Source organism: Cololabis saira, chromosome 10, assembly GCF_033807715.1.
Source record: "Cololabis saira isolate AMF1-May2022 chromosome 10, fColSai1.1, whole genome shotgun sequence".
In the NCBI taxonomy this organism is placed as follows: domain Eukaryota; kingdom Metazoa; phylum Chordata; class Actinopteri; order Beloniformes; family Belonidae; genus Cololabis; species Cololabis saira.
In genome coordinates this window covers 6,523,682-6,536,281 of record NC_084596.1, presented here as the reverse complement: position 1 = coordinate 6,536,281, position 12,600 = coordinate 6,523,682, and the positions used below count along the sequence as shown (strand labels likewise).

General features: G+C 45.4%; 6 non-coding genes across 6 annotated transcripts; 2 read left to right on the top strand and 4 right to left on the bottom strand.

The window, feature by feature from the left end:
- Nucleotides 1–6,263: 6,263 nt before the first annotated feature.
- On the bottom strand, nucleotides 6,264–6,335 carry trnad-guc (transfer RNA aspartic acid (anticodon GUC)). Its single transcript has one exon. It is a non-coding gene; the product is annotated as a tRNA-Asp (tRNA).
- Nucleotides 6,336–6,543: 208 nt separating this feature from the next.
- trnat-agu (transfer RNA threonine (anticodon AGU)) lies at nucleotides 6,544–6,617 on the top strand. Its single transcript has one exon. It is a non-coding gene; the product is annotated as a tRNA-Thr (tRNA).
- Nucleotides 6,618–7,160: 543 nt separating this feature from the next.
- On the bottom strand, nucleotides 7,161–7,234 carry trnat-ugu (transfer RNA threonine (anticodon UGU)). The gene has a single exon. It is a non-coding gene; the product is annotated as a tRNA-Thr (tRNA).
- A 1,808-nt stretch (nucleotides 7,235–9,042) lies between these two features.
- On the bottom strand, nucleotides 9,043–9,114 carry trnaw-cca (transfer RNA tryptophan (anticodon CCA)). Its single transcript has one exon. It is a non-coding gene; the product is annotated as a tRNA-Trp (tRNA).
- A 2,988-nt stretch (nucleotides 9,115–12,102) lies between these two features.
- trnat-ugu (transfer RNA threonine (anticodon UGU)) lies at nucleotides 12,103–12,176 on the bottom strand. The gene has a single exon. It is a non-coding gene; the product is annotated as a tRNA-Thr (tRNA).
- Nucleotides 12,177–12,459: 283 nt separating this feature from the next.
- On the top strand, nucleotides 12,460–12,532 carry trnar-ucg (transfer RNA arginine (anticodon UCG)). The gene has a single exon. It is a non-coding gene; the product is annotated as a tRNA-Arg (tRNA).
- The last annotated feature ends 68 nt before the right edge of the window (nucleotides 12,533–12,600 follow it).

Here is a 12,600-nt window from a genome sequence, read left to right as displayed (position 1 = left end):
AAAAACCCACAATTCTCACTGAAATCACTTGAAACTTACAAAAGTAACAATAAATAAAACTTTATTGAAAATTAAATCATCAAAATCAGCCATTACTTTTGAATTGTTGATTAACATAATTATTAAAAAAAACAAAAACTAATGAAATGGGGCTGGACAATAATGATGGTACCTATAACTTAATATTTTGTTGCACAACCTTTTGAGGCAATCAATGCAATTTCTGTATTTGTCAATGAGCGTTCTGCAGCTGTCAACAGGTATTTTGGCCACTCCTCATGAGCAAACTGCTCCAGTTGTCTCAGGTTTGATGGGTGTCTTCTCCAAATGGCATGTTTCAGCTCCTTCTACTTTCATTTTACAATATACAGTAAGTATACTATATACAGTGACATTTTATCTTACTCAATTTTGTGTTTTGCATTACTATATTTTTTCCACATAGGACTGCAAGACAACTTCACAGGGGTGGCAGAGGGCCCCTTTTCACACCTGAACAGGAGGAGGCTATTTGCACCATGGTTGTACAAAACAATGCCATAAGACTAAGGGAGATAAAGAGTGCCATTATAGAGGACAACAACATCTTTGCAAACCTCCAAACAGTCAGCATCTCAGCTATTGACTGGGTGCTGAAAAGACATCAAATGAATATGAAGCAGCTGTACACTGTTCCTTTTGCGCTACCAGTATGTACAGGTAAAACATGTATGAACAACATGCAATAACTTTACCTCACAGTAAACAGTAGGCTACAACATCGTATAGTGATATACAGTGCAGTAAATGTGACCTTTACACATCGGCTATGGCTGTAGAAAAGAAGATGCAATATGTGCTTTATACATTTGATGTAACTGTATCTTGTCCAAAATGAATATGCATGTAATTCATAAAACTCATTTTGTGTCTTCTAGATATATATATATATATGGCAGTTCGTCGTGGCCGACGTTAACTGTTTAATGTTCAAGTTGAGTGCCAACTCTGGCTGGCTCTCATGTGGGCCTGCAGACCCGCTAAGGATCTGCAGAAGCGCTGGCATATCGTGCAGCGGAAATCACTTGCTGAAGCTATGTTGTGTCTACGATCATGCGCTCTTTGGTACTCTGTCTCACGTTGCTTCTCAATTGAGGTCCTTGCATTTTTCAGCAGTTCTCTCCATCTTCCCCTGTCCGATGCTGCCTCCTCCCAGGTTTCATGGGGTATTCCCGACCTCTTCATGTTCCTTTTCAGCATGTCTTTGAAACAAAGTTTTTGTTCACCTCGGCTCCTCCGTCCCTCTTGCAGCTCTGAGTACAGGACTATTTTTGGCAGTCTGTGGTCAGGCATCCTAATCACATGTCCTGCCCATCTGAGTTGAGACGTAGCAATAATTGCTTCCACACTGGTGCATTGGGCTCTATGCAGAACTTCCACATCTGGGACCCGGTCCTGCCACTTGATATGTAGGATTGCTCTCAGGTGACGGAGTTGTAGCCTAGTGAGCGTCTTGATGTGCCGTCTATAGAGGGTGGTGCACTCCATTCCATATAGCAGACATGGAAGGACAGCGGCTGAGTAAACGTTCACCTTTGTTCTCATGCTGATGTCATGCTGGCTCCAGAGTCTTTTGTACAGTGCACCGTAAGCTTTAGTTGCAGACTGGGTCCTCTTTTCCACTTCAAGGTCTGCAGAATTGGTGGCTGTGACAGTGCTCCCAAGGTAGGTGAAGGACTGAGTTGTCTGGAGGGATTCACCATGGACTTTGATGTCGGTGAGCATGTACTGGCTGCCTGGCGCGGGTTGGTAAAGGAGTTCTGTCTTAGAAATGTTGATCTTCAACCCCATCATGTCGGCAGCTACAGTGAACCGATTGACGATTTCCTGCATGTCCTCTGGGTTATCAGCCACAAGGGCTGAATTATCTGCATAGAGAAGCTCACGTATGCATGTCTCACGAGTTTTGGTGAGGGCCCATAGCCGTGCAAGGTTGAAGAGCTTTCCATCTGTTCTTGTGCGCAGGTACACCCCTTTTCTCAGATCCAGGTCCATGGTGTCAAGCACTGCAGTTAAGTACATGGAAAAAAGGGTTGGTGCAAGCACGCATCCCTGCTTCACCCCGTGATTCACTGGAAAGGTTTTGCTGGGTTCATTTCCTATTGATACCTGGGCTTTTATTTCATTGTGGAACTGTTGGATGATGTCAATCAACTTAGTTGGGCATCCATAGATGTCAAGGACTTTCCACAGTGTTGCTCGATCCACTGTATCGAAGGCCTTTGTAAAGTCAACAAAGACAACATAAAGAGGTCTATGTTGCTCGGCTGCCTTCTCTTGGAGTTGTCGCAGTGTGAAGATCATGTCACTGGTTGACCGGCCTGCACGGAATCCACTTTGGCTTTCAGGAAGAGTTTCCTCAGAGATTGCCTGCAGTCTACCGAGGATGATCTTGGCAAACACTTTCCCTGCACTAGCCAGGAGTGAGATTCCACGGTAGTTCCTACACACTGCTCTGTCTCCTTTTCTCTTGTAGATTGTTACAATGAGAGCGTCCCGGTAGTCTTGAGGCACTTGGCCTTTGTGAAGGCAGGCATTGTACAGACTCAGCAGCGCATTGTGCAGGTGGTTTCCACCTTTCTTCAGAATGTCTGCTGGGATGCCGTCTAAGCCAGGTGCGTTTCCGCTTGCGGTATTATTCAAGGCTTTTTGGAGCTCTTCCATATTGATCTTTCCACACAGGTCCAGTCTCTTCTCTCTCTTGTCCAGCTGATTTCCTGCATCCGGGTGAGCAGTTCCTTTCTGATTTAACAAGGATTTGAAGTGCTCTTTCCATCTTTCTTTGATGGAATTCATGTCAGTGAGCAGCTCCTCTCCATTTGCTGACCTGATAGGGACCACTGGGTTGCTCTTTGGGCCATAAATGGCTTTCAGACCAGCAAAAAGACCGCGGTAGTCTTGATTGACAGCCATCTCCTCCAATTCTCTTGCTTTGCGTTGCCACCAGTCATTTTTCAGGGCTCGCACTTCTCTTTGGACCTTGGACTTGGTAGCGTTCAGAGCAGCTTTGGATCTTGCGGAATTCTCGTGCAGGTGTACATGATGCCTTTGCCTCTTTTCCTTCATTAATTTCTCGATCTCATTCCCATGCTCCCAAAACCAGTCTGGGATTTTTCTGCTGGGGTGTCCGAGTACCTCCTTGCTGGCTTTGTAAACCTCCTCTTTCAGAAACTTCCATGCCTCTTCCACGTCATCCTCTGCCGCTGGCGCCGATTGCAGAGCTGTGCTGATGGCGTTTGACAGCTCCATGCAACGCCCACTGTCTTGCAGCTTCCTGATGTTCAGTTTCTTTGGCTTTGTTGTTGGCTTTGTCTTTCGACGTAATGGTGCTAGAGTCAGTCTGAGTTTGCTCCGCACGAGGTAGTGGTCAGTTGAGCACTCTGGGCCGCGCATTGCCTTTGTGCAGAGGGTGTCCCTTAGGTGTGACTTCCTGGTGATGACGTAGTCCAGTAGGTGGTATCGCCCAGTCCGTGCATGTTTCCATGTGAAGAAGTTCTTTTCTGGCTGGTAGAAGAAAGTGTTGGTGATGCACAGCTCATGCTCAGTGCAGAAGTTCAACAGGAGGTCACCATTTGAGTTCTTCATTCCCTTCCCGAATTTCCCTAAGACGTCAGCGTAAGTGTCGCAATCAGTACCAACTCTTGCATTAAAATCACCTAAGATGAAGAGTTTGTCCTCTTTGGGGACTTTTTGCACCACTTCAGTCAGCTGGTGGTAGAAGGCTTCCTTTTCTTCATCAGGATAGGTCATTGTTGGGGCATATACGTTTATCACACTTAGGTAGCGCTCTTTCTCTAGAGGAAGTCTCAGGGTCATGAGTCTGGGCGAGACTCCAGTTGGGAGAGACCAAAGTTGTCCTGTAATAGATGGATGGCAAAGGCAACTCCTGCTGTTCTGGGCCCCTCATTCTGCCCAATCCAGAAGAAAGTGTAATCAGCTTCCTGCAGCTGCCCTTGCGCTTCAAAACGTGTTTCTTGCAACGCTGCGATGTCAACACCCGATAGCCGTAGCTCACGAGCGATCAATGCAGTCCTTCTCTCCGGTCGGTCATCATTGTCCAGCATCGTTCGAACATTCCATGTCGCAATAGTTATCTTTCTCTTTGATTTCTTATATTTCCTACCGCATGAATGAAGACCCGCTGGTCACGGTAAACCAGCCAGGTTTGGGTTTCTGAGCACGCTTTGTCTACCCCACCTTTTCTAGGGGCCTCCCCTTCTGGGGCGGGCAGTGCTATCCCTACATAGGGCTGCCCGGTCACTCTCATTGCTGCCTCAGCTTACTGGGCTCAGATTCAGATCAGCTGCGACCATCAGATGCGAGTCGCCTGTGTGCAGAGCTCCTACTAGCAGCTTCCAGCCTCTCAAGCCTGCCACCGTCATAGTCACTCCATAGCCACAGGGCTTTTCCACCTCGAACACAAAACGCCTTGCACTATACGTAAGCCAGTTGGTGTCGTGCCCCCACCAGACTGCCTCTCTGGTTCTCGACATCATATGCACTGTGGTACAAAAGAATGCAACAGACAGTGCAGATGAAGAGATCGCCCCGCAGTATCAGCTGACTTGCTGGTTGACGCCACCTGTTGCTTGCAAGAAGCTATACCGCACGCCATTTGTGGAGGCTTCATTGGCCCTATTGAGAGCTCTTCTGGTGCCTCCACTGACAGACATCCTGCTGCCGATGTCTGTGGTTCCAGTTTGTGTCTTGTCCAGGAACATGGGACCGGATTTTTATTCGGGTTTACTCCCAAGGTTTTGAAATCAGAGTGATCCTTCTCCTAGATGGACTGCCATCCAAGGCCCCGCTTTATTAGCTCAAAAATAAAGAGCCCCATGATAAAGAGAAAAAAGAAAAGAGAGGGGGGAAAAAATAAAATAAAATAACATAAAATAATAATGTTGCCCACCCTCACATACACCCCTGCACCCTTCTGTTCATAGTATGATCCATCAGTTTTTCACCCATTTGTCCATGTATTTAGATATAGCGGTGAAGAAAACAAGAACACAGTGTTCCCCATAAATCTTAAAGTTAATGTTTTATTTTATTTATTTATTTATTTATTTATTTATTTATTTATTTATTTATTTTTATTTATTTTTTATTTATTTTTATTTATTTATTTATTCATTTATTTATTTTTTTATTTATTTTTTTATTTTTTTGGGTAACAAGATTGATCGATCTTATTAATAAAAGACAAAAGAAGAGATGCGTACATCATAGGGAATTCTCCCCAATCCGGTCTATTGTGTCCCTCTAATGGAAACCCCTCAATTACCGCAATGGTACCGTCCGCTGTGACGTCGTGCTTTGTTTACGGAAGTAGCGCGGTACCGGCATGAACCGGCATGGCCATCCAAGTTTTATAAAAGTACCAACAAAAAATTGGGGATTCATCATTCAATATAACAAAAAGAGAAAAGGTCGATCCTATTCTTACATCAATCATCGTAAGTGGGTAAAGGGACATGTCTTATCTCCGCTCATTTAATGGGCTTTTAGTGATCACACTCCCCGGAGACTGTTTCAGCCTGTCGCCTCTGCAGCTTGTTAATAAGAGCTGTCGCTTCTACTTTTAATAAAACACGCCATAATGACAAAGCACCACTTTCCACCAAGATTTCCTTATTTGAATATTATATTAAGCATTGAACACAACCATTTTAGTCCATAGTAGCCAGTTATAAAAATATTAATTTTTTTTTTTTTTTTCTCTCACCAAACACCCCCTTTTTGAAATATGACCAGGGGCCACATAAAAGCTCCTGGCGGGCCGCATGTGGCCCACGGGCCGCCAATTGAATATCCCTGTACTAGACCAACGAGCCACAAAACACATATCCGGCAAACCAAAAATCACGGTCACATCATACCATACCTCTCTAGATGTTTTTTTATAACATTAAGGGGGAATAGAAATAGAAACTGAATGATGATCAATAACCTGTTGGACAGTTTCTGTAGTTTAGTGGCTATCGTGTTTGTGTCACATGAAAAAGGTCCCTTGTCTGGCTGAACTTCTGGATCAGGACCTCTCAGTGAACAGAGCATATCATCCACTGGAAGATTTACAGCACGGTTTTGTACTAGAAGAACTTCCTCAATGACAGCTTTTTTAGCAGGAAAAGCACAACTGCCTATGGTGTGTGGAAGAGGGATTTTTTATCTTGTTGACCATTGTTCATATGTATCAGTCATGCATATCCAAAACAGGCTTTCTCCCCGTCGGGGAATCGAACCCCGGTCTTCTGCGTGACAGGCAGAGATACTGTCCACTATACTAACGAGGACATCTGATACTCTGTGATCAATAGTTCACAACAAAATTGGTCCCGGCAGGTTAGCTGTGAGATAAGTACGGGACAAACCTCAGACTAATGTTTCTGATTAGTTAACAAAATTTGAAATTTGAGAGTTCAAATTTTTGGAGAACTTCTAATCTCTCCTTATTTTTTCAATGACCAGAGTGTAGAGTTCACCTTCTGGGTTGCAAATGGAGGCCCTGTGGCTTAGTTGGTCAAAGTGCCTGTCTAGTAAACAGGAGATCCTGGGTTCAAATCCCAGCAGAGCCTCTAAACTTAGATGTGTTGAGATGCCTGAAAGATCACATTTCTCTCACTGCTGGTTCTGGCAGTATTTCTCACATGATTGCTTTATTTTAGCAGAGTACTTTGTCAGAAGTAATCTTGCTCTTAGTGAATTGCTCTCTGTTTTGTCATTCTATTGAAGAACTTCTAATCTCTCCTTATTTTTGTAATAACCGGAGAGGGTAGCTAAACCAAATTTTCCTCTAATGAGTGATTGTGAGTTAGGAGACCCGATTTAACTATCTGAAGGAGCTGCAACCACAGAGGGACTTGAACCCTCAATCTTCTGAAGTCAGACACCTTGTCCATTAGGCCATGTGGTCCACGAGTCGCTCCTCTTTCACATAAAAAAAAACCAGTTAATCCTGCCATTTTAGTTAATGTGCTTGCCGTTGTTAAATGTACTAAGCTTTAGCATACCACACAGAGGAGAAGCCTTTAACCAGCCTTGCAGACATTGGATCATTTTTTCCACAAAGTCTGTGTTTTTTATCATTACAGGAGTGATATTCTTAATTCTTAGTTTAAAGGCTCTGTTGGGATTTGAACCCAGGAACTCCTGTTTACAAGACAGATGCTTTGACCAACTAAGCCACAGGGCCCACAACAGGGCAGGGCAGCTTGGCCGGCTGCTCCAGTCACAATATCCCTGGAGGAATGAAAACAAGGTGCTCTGCCCCCACTAGCCCTCCCCTTCCCAGGACATCAGTGGACCTGTATCAGAACTGTACCAGGCCGTCTGATAACATCAAGGACAATGGCTGAGGAGTAGCTCTGGGGCAAAGTTCACAGACTTACCACTCACACACACACATTTGCTGATAACCACACCTCCCTCATCTTCAACGCAGGAGAAAACAGGAGATCCTGGGTTCAAATCCCAGCTGAGCCTCTAAACTCAAATGTCTTGAGATGGCTGAAAGATCACATATCTCTAATTCCTGTTTCTGGCACTATTCTCAAATAATTTCACTTAATTATAGCAGAGTACTTTGTCAAAAGTGCTCCTGCTCTTACTGAAAGTGGATGCTCTCTATTTTGTCATTCTATTGGAGCCTCTCTTTTCATATCCTGCAAAAATTTCTAAAATCATGGAATTGGTTAGCTCGTCTCTCAACACAATTGAGCAAATCTTTCTCGACGAGAGGACAGGCCAGTGATGGAAGACAACTTTACGTAGACCAAAAGGAAAATGGCGAACAACGTCATGTCACGTAAGACCTCAAGAGAGATAGTGGACGCGCTTTTCAAAACTGCGGTGGAAAGTTTCTCCACCCAGATACTGAAAGTATCGGAGACCTGATCGCCGGGATACTAACTTGTCCGTGCGGGTTAGTAAGGAGGGAAGGAAACGTTATCTCTCACCACCAGTACCTTTATTGTTCTGCGGTTTCCCACTCAGGAGCCAATGTCTGGAGCTGAATCCACGACTCCCGCTCTAAGCTTATGACGGGGAAACAGCAGCAGGAACTATTCGGTAGTGAGGGAACACGTTACTGTACATGGGTCCATTTACACGGGCCCGTAACAATATAATACACAAATGTAACAATATAATACACAAACATAACGACTGTTGGTCTTCATGAGAGACGATCAGCGCGTTACACACTAATGAGCAAACAAACACTGTAAACACAATCAACGCTAACCGCTTTAAACTAACTCTGCCCAGACACAAGCCTCTTACTTTTAGATACCCTGGAGGTTGTCGGTGGCGTCCACGGGTTTTTAGAACTCCTGGTTCTGGTCCCGGTCCACAGGTTGCTGATTTTACACTCCGCTAGTGAGCGGCCCCCTTTTCCCTCTCCCTGTTTCTGTCTCTGAGACGGATGATGCAGTGCCGCTGGCAGCCGGACTCTCCTCCTTTCCTGGTCGTCCTAGCCTGGGCACTTCGTCTCGTTGTGCACGGTCCCCGTTCCCTTCGTTGAAGCGTCTGAACGATTGCGGGTCACTCCGTTGTAACGCGGGTGGGCGAGTGGGCGAGAAGCTCAGTGGTAGAGCGCATGCTTAGCATGTATGAAGCCCTGGGTTCAATCCCCGGCATCTCCATTAAATGTGTCATTACACCTTATACAGTCAGGAAGAGAAATCAGTAACAGTAATTACATAAAGGATGAATTATGTTCAGAGTTGGACAATCTCAGAAAACAAATTGGACTTGCTGCCACAACCATCAACTTGAACACTTTGAATTGTTCATGAAATGTGTATACAAATAAACGTGCCTTGCATCTCTTGAAGATTAAATTAATTTTCTTTAAATTAATTTCGTTCCTCCTTTCATCAAGGCAGGTGATGGTGCAAACTTGAACAATTCCAGGTACATATCAAAGTTTTCTGTTGCAGCTAAAGTTAGTCTGGTTGGTGAACTCGTGAGGATGGATAAAACAAAACTGAAACTTCATTTTGACCCTGATGTGAGTTGAACACATAACCTTCTGATCTGGAGTCAGACACGCTACCATTGCGCCACAGAGCCATTTCTGACGTTTTCATTTCTGAAGTTGTTTAATTAACACCAATTTAATCATAGAGGGCATGATAATCAAATAATAATCAAATATAATTCAATTTCATTGATAGAGCGCTTTTAAAAGATCTCAAAGACGCTTCACAGACACAAAGATAATTAAAGCTGCAAGCCTGGGAGAGACTACATGATTGCTACGCTGCCCCTGAAATAATTGAACAGTCACTGTTTCAGCGGTTGGACAGTTTTCCTAAGATTTCAGCCAAGGATCACACCAAGTTACGTGAACTTGAAGATCTGCTCATGGAGATACAAGGCGCCAAGGAGGATGGATACCTTACAGGTTTGTCATATCTCAACACCTCCCGTGGAATTGGACCAATTGTCAGACACGGCTTAGCTCCGCATTATTTGCAAGACCTGATAGTGCCTTATGTTCCTGTCAGAGCTCTCCGTTCTCAGAGTGCAGGTTTACTCGTAGTTCCTAGAGTATCTAAATGTAGATTTGGAGGGCGGGCGTTCTGCTATCAGGCACCACTACTATGGAACCAACTTCCAATCTGGGTTAAGGAGGCTGACACCACCTCCACCTTTAAAACTAAACTTAAAACATTTCTGTTTAGTAAAGCCTATAGTTAGTGTTTAGTAAACCTCTAGCTGGTGTTGGTAAATCTCTAGGTAGTGTAAACTTTAGTGTGTCAGAGTCGCTCCTGTAGTTTCTTGTGCTGGCCCCCCCTTCTCCTCCCTTTTCTCTCTTTTGTCAATGTTGCAGCATCCTTTGCCGGACACCGGAACCTTCAGGTGGTCGTGGGTGGCTTGTAGCTTGCATTACGGAGCACAAGTCTTTCCCTGACCCTGCACCCCAACCTGGGACTTGCTGATTGGGCCGGAGCTTCGGGAGCTGCGTGCTGGCCTGCGGTCCCCACCCCTGGTCATCCCGTTGCTGGCCCCCCTTCTCCTCCCTTTTCTCTCTCTGCAGGTGGTCGTGGGTGGCTTGTAGCTTGCATTACGGAGCACAAGTCTTTCCCTGACCCTGCACCCCAACCTGGGACTTGCTGATTGGGCCGGAGCTTCGGGAGTTGCGTGCTGGCCTGCGGTCCCCACCCCTGGTTATCCCGTTGCTGCTTCCACCTGCCTGCTGTGCTGTTGCCGTCCCTGACCCACCAGTCTGGCCCTCGGCAGGAGGGTCCCCCCTTATGAGCCTGGTCCTGCTCAAGGTTTCTTCCCTCCCAAAGGGGAGTTTTTTCTTGCCACTGTTTGGCTTAAGGTTTTTCTCCCACTAGGGGAGTTTTTACCTGCCATTGTTTATGTAATAACTGCTCGGGGGTCATGTTCTGGGTATGGGTCTCTGGAAAGCGTCTAGAGACAACTCTGTTGTATTAGACGCTATATAAATAAAATTGAATTGAATTGAATTGTGGACAAGCTGGGGGTGTCGTCTGGGTCATGGTACAAAGAAGACAACCATGGCCGCTTCCCTCCCTTTGACTATTTTTGTGCTTTTGTGTGCAATGAGGCAAAGAAACGAAATGACCCTAGCTTCTTTCATCAAAGCAACAACACGGTCCTCGCAAAACCAGATAAATTCACTGTGAAGAACTTTAATCCCAACAAACCCATCACAGTACACAAACAGATGTCTCTATGACCAACAACGACCCTAACAAGAACTGCCCACTACACAACAAACCGCATCCGCTTACAAAATGCAGGACATTCAGAAACAAACTCCTCGAGGACAGAAAGGCCTTCCTGAAAGAGAAAGGAATATGTTTCAAGTGTTGCGGTTCGACCTCCCACCTTGCCAAAGACTGCAAATTTTCTGTGAAGTGCTCTGAATGGGACAGCACCTATCAGGATGCAGCCATGCATCCTGGCCCATCACCTCAGAGCGTCAATGCTCCTCCACATCCACAAAAGAATGGCGGGGAGGGAGAAGATTATTCTAACGTGACTGATGTTACGACAAGCTGCACTGAAGTGTGTGGCCTAGGTCAGTGGGGTCATTCATGCTCTAAGATCTGCCTTGTAAAGATTTATCCCAAGGGTTTCAAGAACAAAGCCATCAAAGCCTGCGTAATTCTTGATGACCAGAGCAATCGTTCCTTAGCTAGACCAGAGTTCTTCGAGGTGTTCAGTGTGGAGAGCGAACCTTTCTCGTATCATCTCAGAACTTGCTCCGGCATTATTGAAACATATGGCAAGAAGGCAGAGGGATACCAAGTCGAGTCACTGGATAGCAAAGTCCTCATGTCCCTTCCACCACTCCTTGAGTGTCCTGAGATCCCGAACAACCGGATGGAGATTCCAACACCCAGCGCAGTTTTGCACCAGCCTCATCTCCTTCATATTGCCGAACACATTCCAGAGCTGGACCCAGAGGCTGAAATACTTCTGCTACTCGGAAGAGACGTGCTCAGAACACACAAGGTCAGGCGGCAGATAAACGGACCACATGATGCTCCCTTTGCCCAACGTCTGGATCCGGGCTGAGTGGTGATAGGAGAGGTGTGCTTGGGTAACGTACATAAGCCGACCGTTAACACGTTCAAGACCCATGTGCTGGATGGCGGTCGCCATTCCATTTTTCAACCTTGTACAAGCTTTATGCACATCAAGGAAACACAACAAAGCTTTAACGGGCCTGGCAGATCACCAGAGAGGCATCCTCTTAAAAAGAGACCATAGACTTGGAGAAGATTGATAATGACAATTGACATTTGAATGAACAGAGCTCTCTCTTTCTACCCACTCCTGACTGGTTTGAAGCTTTCTCAAGAACCCTGGCAGTGACGGTCAGCCAACGACGGTTCACTGATGAGCACTTACTACACTGAGAAACATTGTAATTGTTGACGAAAAGTTTCCTCCTTAACAGAGGAGAAGACTTTATCCAACCGTTTGGAAAACCTAGAAAGTGGATACTTTTTTTCCACAAAGTATGTGGTTTTAAACATTACAAGAGTTACATCCTTACCTTTGTCTTCATGAGTTTAAAGGCTCTGCTGGGATTTGAACCCAGGATCTCCTGTTTACAAGACAGATGCTTTGACCAACTAAGCCACAGGGCCCTCAACACACGTCTTCAACTTGTTATGCATTGCCTACAAATTCTTCAACTGGTCCAGATGAACCTGATATGCTGCACCTGGGCAGCAGAGGGAGGAGCTGAAGGGAGCCTGACTGAGCGTCCTGGGTGTGTTCAAAACACACCACTACGTTTGGAAAGATTTGCACCGTTACAACGTTGTGGATAATGTGGATGATTCATACTTCACTTAACCTCTCGGTCACCTCGTCTCCATGTTGGTGTTTTATCCCCAAACATGGAATGAGAAATGGGAGCAACTCGTGGACCACATGGCCTAATGGACAAGGCGTCTGACTTCGGATCAGAAGATTGAGGGTTCGAGTCCCTCTGTGGTTATAGAGCATTCAGTGAGTTATACCTGGGGCCTCATTTATCAACTGTTCGTACGCACAGATATGTGCGTA